At 37.5% G+C, this 10,215-nt stretch overlaps 1 pseudogene; it reads right to left on the bottom strand.

Annotated features, from left to right (window-relative positions):
- Window positions 1–412: 412 nt before the first annotated feature.
- On the bottom strand, window positions 413–7,365 carry LOC124795785 (annotated as a pseudogene).
- Between the last annotated feature and the right edge of the window lie 2,850 nt (window positions 7,366–10,215).

The following is a 10,215-nucleotide window of genomic DNA, read 5'->3' as shown; positions in this document are numbered from 1 at the left end:
AGTAACAGTAAATTATGCAGTCCTTTCTTGTATAGGTCTTCTACATATTCTGCCCATCGTTCCTTAATATCCTCTGCTTCACTCAGATCTTTTATCATTCCAATTTTTGCTGGAATTTTCCTTTAATTTCTCTAATTTTCTTATAAAGATCTCTTGTCTTCCCCATTCCGTTACTGTCTTCAACTTCCTTGCACTGTTCATTAAAGAATATATTTTTATCTCTTCTAGCTAATTTCTGAAAACCTTTATTTAATTCAAACATAGCTGATCTATCTCCCTTGATCTTTGCTTTCCTTCGTTCTTCTGCAACTTGCAGTGCAACTGATGGCCATATAGTCTTCTTGCTGTTCCTTTTCTTGGGAATGTGTTTCTTTGTGGCCTCCTTGGCAGTATTAGCTACTTCTGTCCACATCTATTGTGTGCTTTTGACCTCCAGCTCTAATACATTAAATCTGCTTTGCACCGCTACAGTGTAGTCGGAGGGTATAGAGTTAAGGTCGAATCTGCAAGTTAGGATACTTTTTGCTACATTCTGAAGTTTCAGCCAAAATTTTGCAATCAGGAACTCATGATCTGATCTGCAGTCAGCCCCAGGTCTTGTTGTAGTTGACTGAACCACGCTCTTCCACCTCTGATTACAAAGTATGTAATCAATTTGGTTCCGGTTTTGGCCATCTGGTGGAATACAGGTGTCGTTTTGGTAGTTGAAACAGTGTATTAGTAATTATCAATTAATTTTCTTGGCAGAATTCTAGGAGTCTCTGTCCTGCTTCTTTTGTTGTACCAAGACCATATTTCCCTGTTATACCTTCTACAGCTTAATTTCCGACTTTTGCATTCCAATCTCTAACTATGAAGACGATATCCTTTTTAGGTGTTGACAGTAGTAATTCTTGTAAATCTCCATAGAACTGGTCAATAATTTCCTTTTCAGCATCGGTTGTTGGCGCATAAACATGAATTACTGTGATGTTGAGGGGCTGACCTTGAAGTCTGATGGACATCATTCTATAATTTTTATATTTGCATTCCATTACAGCTTTTCTCACTTTATCACTAACTATGAAGGTTACTCCATTACTTCTGTTGTTATCGTGCCCAGAATAATACACCATATGGCCATCCGAAGCAAATTCTCCCATGCCAGTCCACCTCATTTCACTTATTCCCAATATGCTGATGTTAATTTTCTCCATTTCTCTTTTCACTATGTCTAGTTTTCCTTGATACATCAATCTTACACTCCATGTTTGTATGCAGTGCTTCTCTTTGCACCATCTTGGTCTTCGTGAAGCTCCTCTCAACCTGGTTCCCCCCAGAGATCCGATCGGGGAACTTGAAACTCCGGAACATTTTAAGCTGAGCGAAGCCATGGGGTTTTCTTGGGATAGTTCAGTGGTGGTTTCCCGCTGCCTTCCACTGTCCTCCAACTCCTCTCTGCTCACCGACTCAGTTTCCCACTGGGGTCGGTTACCCAACCTTTTGCTGAGTTGTTCGGCTTAACAGGGGCACCACGTGTAGGTAGGAAGTTGGAGAATTGAGGTGACAGAGGCTGTGAGAATATTCAATTGCCATCCCCTGCACCATGCATCAATTTGTTGCAGATCGAGACATGTTTCCAGTAACAGTGTTTTCAGCAAAGAAAAATGGACCATACACCTTCTCCCAAGAGACTGCACAAAACACATTAAATTTTGGAGAGTCCTTCTCATGTTGTAAAATTTCATGAGGTTGTTCCATATCCCATATTCTCATATTATGATGGTTCACCTTTCCATTTAAATAGTGCATTGCCTTGTCTTTAAACACTAAGTGTGGAAGGAAACTGTCATCTTACATCTTGCTAAGAACAAAATTACAGAACTGCAAACATTGTTGTTTGTCACCTTCATGCAGAGACTGCAGTAGCTGAATTTTGTATGGTTTCATGTGTAAACATCAATGCAACACACCCCAGATGGACATCGGGGGCATGTTGAGCTGTATGGCATATGAATTTCTGTGGACTCCTTGTGAAACTATGGCAGATGCAGTCAACATCTGTGTCAGGTACTCAGGGACAGCCTGGTGACTTGCCTTTACACAAACAACTTGTTTCTTGGAATTGTTCATGTCATCGTCTAATGCTCTGTGCTGTAAGAGGAGCCACACCATACCTAGTACGAAAGTCACGCTGAACAGTTATTACTGACACAAACTGTGCAAAATGCAGAACACAAAATGCTTTCTGTTATCCAGTCACCTGTTTTGACTAGAACTGAAGCTGGTGCATGCTGCTTCTACCTAGCAGGAACCATGTAAAACTTAAGCACTTGCTCTTTCCAACAGTACACTGTTAATGCACATATCTCAAATAATATAATAGTTATGATTTTTTAAAATCAGATATTCTTTTTGATACACCCTGTTTTCTAATTTTCTGGAAAGGATACTGTGATTTACACAGTCAAATGCCTTTCACACATTACAAAGTATACTTGTAGTCTGTAATTTATTGTGTAATAAATTAAGTTCATTCTCACTGTATGAGTACATAGCCTTCTCAATACTGATATCCTAAGAAAAATGAATTGTGACCTGTATAATATTTTATTTGTGGTCAGATGGTTAAAAAGAGGACTGTATATAGCTTTTCTGAAATTTTTGAGAATGTGTGAAATCAGATGGAAATTTGACGGTATTTCTTCATCTCCTTCTTATATAAAACTTTACTTAGCATATTTCAATCATTCAAGAAATGTTACACTGATAAAAGACTGGCTACACAAATAATTTAAAATGTAACCAAACTCAAAGGAATACTATTTAATCAAATTTGTTGATATATTACCATAGCAACTAGAATTTTTTGATTTTAAGGATTTTATGTTGGAAATTACTTCTACTGATGATGTGAGAGTCATACTCATATTATTGTAGTGATTTGTAGTGACTGGTCAGAGACATTCTTTCACGGCATCTGCTGAACCTGACAACCCCATCTTTTCAGTAACAGTTAGGAAATGCTTATTGAAAAGTTCAGAAACACTGCACACATCTGTTTCCCATGTATCATTTACTATTGATGCTATATATTCCTCTATGTCTCTGATTCTACAGTCTCTTCCTTCATTATATCCCATATTGTCTTTATTTTGTTATCTGATGTGACTATCCCTTTCTGGTAATGCATTTACTTTGATGTCTGTATTACTGTCTTCAATAGTTTGCAATATGTTTTGTAATAATCTATAAAATTTACAACAGAGCTGACTGATAAGAGTTTCCTTTTTTCTTCCTTGAGTAGTAATCCATGCCCTTTTTTTAATATATTTTTGTCTAATCTGGGTTAGTTATGGGGAAAATAGTTTTCAAGTAAGTTATGGACATTATTAATAGAAGTATTGAATTTCTCATTCATGTTATGAGCATTGCATGCACCACTCCAATTCATATCTTTGAGGAGTTTCCTGAAACACACATTTTTTGGCTTGCTGACTACCCTTTGGAACCAGGTTTAGTAGATTTTATATCCTGATCAGCATTAACATTTATCAAAATTAACAAAATGTGATGGTCTGAGAGGATACTAATTATTGGTTTTATAATATAATTTTGTTCATTAGATATTTCTATAATTATATTATCAATGCCCATCTTTGAGACCTTATCTATTCTAGTTGGGGAGATAACAGTATGTATGTTAAATGACAATGCTGCTAACTGTAATAAGTTCTTACTGGGAGAGGTTTCAAGAGAATCAACATTAAAATCACCAGCAACCACATTTTTTTAATTCTTGTTGTTAAATAGGCCAACAGTGCTTCAAATTTATTTATGACTAAAGTGCGCGTAATTTGTGTTGGCGGCGAAGTTTAGGTTCGTTCTGTGCATCTGATGTCACAAAACACAGTCAGCCAATGAACAGAGAACGACGTTGCCAGATCTCGACTGCAGAGCAGAGTACAGACGAGTGTCTTCAGTTTTAGAAACATTCAGTCATAAATAAAGTAATAGAACAAAAGCAATGTCTTGATAGCAGACTTCCTTTTATAGAAACTTTGGAAAAAGCATTCTCTATACCAATTGCTTCATAGTCTGTTAATTAATTAAACAAAACAAGCAATAAGACTCCTAATTCAGGCGATAGCAAGGAAAGGTGTTTGTATCAACCTCACGAACCGCTTTTCCGCAATAAAGAACAGTGGTAATTGTTTATTTCCTATTGTACTTCGATGAAGTGTGAGTAATTCATAGTCATACCAACAGTGTTTGTCAGTAATTTTCATGACCTGTTAGACTCCTCAAGGAGTTTTATTGTGGTACAAGCTGTGTTAGTGTAACGGTTAAGGCGTTGGGCTAGTAAGTGAAATGTTAAGAGTTCAAGCCTTGTGCAGTGCTTAATATTTTCTTTATTTAAAAATAATATCAAAGTGTCTTACTTCACAAATTTTATTCGTTTGAATGCAATTTTTTTTAAATTTCTGGTGCTTTGTCTCTTCATTAACCCTTTCACTGCTGCAAACACGTGCTCCCCGCATTCCGCACTGTGTGCGATTTTGTCATCACTGCACTGCTCGCCTGTGCAGACACATGGTGTTCCGACTGCTTTGACACACTTTATCATTCGATTTCACAAAAATCTGATTTTTACACATCTTTATTTAAATTAAATGAGATATTGTTATACAGTAAATTTTATATGAAATTTAGGTATCTTGTCCACATTTCATTCTCAACATTGTGGCAACTAAAATCGACCATACGGAAAGTATACTCTATGGACTTTTATCTCTGCAAACTCTTCAAAATTACGTGCAAAGGTTTACTATATTTAATGCTGCATAATAACTGCGTTGAATATCGAAACAAAATTAAGTCATTTATGGAGGGAAGGTATCAGTTAAGAAGATGTGTAGAAATCAAATTTTTGGGCCAAATAGTTTTTGTGAAATCAATTGATAAGAGTGTCAAAGCAGCCGGAACACCATGTGTCTACACAGGCGAGCAGTGCAGTGACAAAATTGCGCACAGCGCGGAATGCAGGGTACATGTCTTTGTAGCAGCGATAGGGTTAATGCGGCCGTGGAGGCTTTACTTCATGAACTGCGCGCTCCCCCCTAAACCTAAGCTTGCAAAGTATGTTACACTATGGCGCTACTTCTCTTGGCGCGTGCGTCATATGCAACTGGCAATCTCCCGCGTCTGGGCGGGCATGCGCAAGCCGCCGAGATAAAAGAATTCAACTATAGATTCAAATTACTTGCTGTTACTTGGTAGAAACTTACCATTGTGAATGATTTATTATGAAATTCTCCTTCTGTTGTACATGCACACAAAAGATAGTTGGCATTTCACATTAACTGAGATAAAAACTGGGTTGAAGTAAAATTGCTGCTGATTGGTGAAAATTTTTAGCCAGCAACTGTGTTTTCTGATCTAATGTTTCAGAATTATGCTGTTTAGTTTCTTTCTCAAGCTGAAGGTTCATTTCAATCCTGATTTCTCTATTTCTCTTAGAACTTAACTTCTTCTGTCCTACATAGCTTAAAAAAGATGCTGCTACCACATCTGTAACCACTACTGCTATTTTTCCGCTCATGGCAGTGACCCTCCACCACCACCACCACAAGAAATTTCCTCCTGTTAGCCCAGCCAGTTAACCCTTCCCTTTCCTGTTGAAATGTAGACCATGCCTTGTACAATCCCACCTACTGAGAGAATCAAGAAGGAGCCACACCAATATGTGACCCCACACCTGACCTAAGCACCAGTTCCATTTCCATGTTAACTCTCCTCACAGAAGAGTTCAAAAGAGGTTGGTCATGGGTCACGGCATCTCAGTACAGATACAAAGTCCACACTGGTATGTCTAGATGCTGATGCAATCTTTATCACATCACACTCTATTATCGTATCCAGGATCTCTGTCAATACAGTTGCCTGACCCATCCACAATAACCATAGTGTCTTCACTAGCAAAGTTTTTACAAACCAGACCAGCACTGGCTTTAAAAAAATTGATGACCTGGCATTCTGACCCTAATTCATCCTGCAGAAGTTGCCTACACCTCTGCCATGAGAACTACATAACAACGAAACCTTCTTTCTCTTTGCTGAGTTTCCTACACTCTTATTCAATTTTCTACAGAACATTTCTTACACTCTGTCTACACCTCGCTCTGCCTGAGGATTATCAGTTTCTAACTGAAGCAACAAGTCCTACTTATTTTTCCATTCACCACAAAGCTGTCTGATGAAGTTTTAGGCCTGTTTCTTCTGTTACCTGTTGCTATTTCCCACCCCTCTTTATACTTCTCCCTCCTTAACCTGTCCAGATCTTTCCCAGCCTGATGTAACTGAGCCAGCAGGGCTGCAATTTTCCTCTCCTGTTCCACTATCTTCCTATCTCTACTACATATCCTACAGAATCACTGGTGAAACAATGGAAAATCCAGGATGGCATGTAACAGTATTATGAAAAGGATAGTTGCCAGTCATCATATAGTGGAGATGCTGAGTCGCAGATAGGCACAACAAACAGACCGTCAGAAAGCGAGCTTTTGGCCAACAAAGCCTTCATCAGAAACAGACAACATATACACACATAATGTATATTGTCTATTTCCAACGAATGCCTTGTTGGGCAAAAGCTCACTTTCTGATGGTCTATTTGTTGTGCCTACCTCCAACTCAGCATCTCAGTTATATGATGCATGGCAACTACCCTTTTCATAATACTGTTAGAATGACTGATGAGTCTCCAATTCCCACACCACTACAGTCACCCCAATGGAAAAAACTACTGCGTCCATCACACCAAACCCCAGAGCAAACAATTCTATGGTAAGTCAGGCACTTTTCATCCATGACAAAATTAACACTTTAATGATAGTAAAGCAATTCAATTACTGCAAAACAAGAAAACACATTTACAAAAACTAGGCCTACTCGCAGCTATATGCAAACAAAACTACTACATGTACACTTTTTTGATCCAGAAAGTTAAATTCACGCTATGTTTAACAAATAACTTCACTAGCTGAACAGAAAAAACAACAATTAAATGAGATTGTTTAACTTTACTGCACTAAAATGTAAACAAAAATATTACTTTAACTCTACTTTATGACATTTTCTTGTTTTCGGGAATAATACCCAAAGAAAAGAGAAACCTTTAATGGTAAGCTTGGAAACACACTAATACAAATCTTTAATTAGTTATCAGTATTAAACAAAGTTTCATTTCAGTTTAAATCACTTATCTGAACAAGAGCACAAAATTCATGCATTTTGCCTGGAACAGGGCTACCAACATGGTGCTCCTTGGTAGCCAGACAGCAGGCATGTGGGACGGAGGGGCAGAGGGGTAGCAGAAATCACCATGGCTAGACTGTACGGATGGGAACACTCGATGCAGAATGGATTACAGCTGTCAAAGTGGAGGTATAGTTGGTGACTGGTAGGTTTGATGTGGATGGAGGTACTGATGTAGCCATTTCTGAGGTGGATGATGATATCAAGGAAGATGGCTTGTTGGACAAAGATGTCATCACTGCATCTGAAGCAGGTGAGGGGCTGCTGATACTGAGTAAGTGTTTAAGGAGACCAAAGAGCTAACATCATCATCTCCTATTCACCCCAAGAAAGAAGCAGTGTACCCAATTTGTCTTCATATAGAGTAAATTCTGCATGCAGGAATGAGAAAGCGTACTTAACATTTACACACAGTATGTATCGAAGGTGGAACATGGGAACTAACGCATTTTTCACCAACCCGGATGTCAGGAATGACATGAAAACCATATCAAGACTGGACAGCACACCGACCCCTCATCGCTGGGCTGATTTGATATGGGGCTGGCATACCTCCCTGTCCCAGAAGAGGTCACATTAACCCATTTGGCTACATGGGTGGGCCCCAGATGAGGGGCTTGGGCTTCTTGGTGGTTAGGAAGGATTCCTCTAGATAGCCCATGAACAGTTTGGTATCAGATGGTGCCATGCAGGTGCCAATTGTTGTACAACGAATTTGTTTGTAGATGATTCCTTCATCATGGTAGGTGCTATTATTGATATTGTAAAAGTTACAGAACTCAGAGGTTTATGATCTGTAATATGTCATGATTTTCTTTTATTCCAAGTGATATTAATGTAGAATTGTTTAAGTGATAATGCTCCTGTCACTGACTGTTATTTATTTCCTCCTGGATACACTATTGCAGTTTTGACTTCTTAGCCATTATCTAGTGATTTATTAATGTCTTTTTGAGATTGGTTCTAGTGTGTGTTGCAGTATATGTCAAGAATATTGTTTGACCATACAGGGATTGTTACGTTAATGCCACACTTATGACAGTTAAATGATAAAAGCATTAACATTTAAAGATCTATAACATGTAGCTCCCAGTTCAGCTTCTTATCAGTATAAAAATCCTAGAGTTTTGACTGTATGTTTCATGTATTATTTGTAGCACTGTGGTCAGGCTTTTTGCAGTACTGAATTTATGTATTGTGTTTTATTGAAGTCTAATGACAGCCAATTTTCAGAAAATCACATAACATTCTTGGATAAATTGTAGTTCACTTGTTGTACAGAGGTCATTTAACTGAAAATGCTTCGAAATATACACAACTGAAGCATATTAGTTGTAGGTTATGTATGTGAATATCACACAGTAGTTTTGTTCATAATGCACCAAAAAACTCATTCAGTAACTTGTGTAGCTGTATTTAAAATTTATCTTACCTGAGTTCCATCAGAAATCATGTGAAGAAGTTTCTCATTCTCAGCCTCTAGCACTTCAGCTTTCTTCTTCAGACGATTAACTTCTGCTTCAAGCTCCACAACACGCCTCTGCAAACCCTCAGCTGAACTTCCAGCTTCTACTATGGTTGGTGAAGTAAATTCCTGTCCGCTAGTAATACCTTCAGCTCTCATCCGTAGCTCATCCGCTTTTTGAAGTGCAGCTAAATACATAAGTTCCTTCCGTTCCATTGACTGTATCCTCCTTTTTAGATGCATTTCATTTGTGGCAATTTCTTGCAATTTTTTCATATTTTCAATATCATCAGGTGTCAGACTTCCAGATGGTTTTGGACCTACACTTGCCAACTCTTCTGAATCTTTGATACCACGAACTACATTTTCAAGTTCTTGAAGTCTTCTGGTGTATGACTCATCCATTGGCAAGAGCTGCTGTCCTGTAATTATTCGTGTCACTTCACCAGGAGTAACCTAAAAATGTATAAATACATCAAGTTACTTTTTATCATAATAGTACTCGAGAAGGTCATACAGTTGGTATGCAAGCTACACCAGTAACATCACAACCCAAATGAAAAAACAGTCACTGAATCTCACTGGTGTGTTTAAGTACATCTTAATTTACAATTAATCCATTCAGATATGTAATCATAATATCAAAGCCAGAGAGTTATATTTCTTAAAGAAGTAACAGAACAAGTGAAAATTCATCATTTGAAAAAGTATTCTCAGTAGAAAAATGCGGTGTAACAGAAATTCACAGAAAGAAATATTTTGTTCTTTGTTTCTCTGTTTAAAAATGAATAAAAAAATTATTCCAAGCATTGTTCATCATTATTTTTTGTTCAAATGGAACCAGTAGTTTGTGCAACACTGTGATAAAGTTTACAATGATTATAACTATTCTATATGACAGCCATCAATAATGGTCATGTTCATCGGATGGGGTTTAGCGTGTAACAGAATACCAAAGAGGATTCTGATTGTTATTTATGAGACATGATTGTGAAATGCTTTTGGAACATAAGTCATGCCAGAAGTTTTCTATACACCTGTGAATTTTGTATCCCTGCAACAAAAAGACTGCAAGTGTAATACCTGGAGAATTTAGAGATCACCCGTGAGAAAAAGAACATTTGAGATTGCTGTTAACACCCCATTTTGTTCACAGTTGTAACAAGACTGGAAATATGCTAAGTTTCTCTACATTGCAGGAATAATGTACTATGAAGCATGCAACTCTTTTGCAAACAGTGGATAATGTTGTCTCTCACAGAAATACTTTTAAATTTACAGCTGTGGACTTCCTCAAAGAAGTAAGAACTAATAACTGTTGATTTTCTGTCATTTGCATGTAGCAGCGGTGTGTTCATGTACTTGATATTGCATGCAAAATAAATTTTAGTAAATGTTGTAACATTTTCCATTATTTAAAAAATTGTAAATTCTTGATCTCACATTGAAATGGT

The sequence above is a fragment of the Schistocerca piceifrons genome, chromosome 4, assembly GCF_021461385.2.
Source record: "Schistocerca piceifrons isolate TAMUIC-IGC-003096 chromosome 4, iqSchPice1.1, whole genome shotgun sequence".
Taxonomy (NCBI): Eukaryota; Metazoa; Arthropoda; class Insecta; order Orthoptera; family Acrididae; genus Schistocerca; species Schistocerca piceifrons.
The sequence above is the reverse complement of the archived record's forward strand: the minus strand, read 5'-3'. Positions and strand labels throughout refer to the sequence as shown.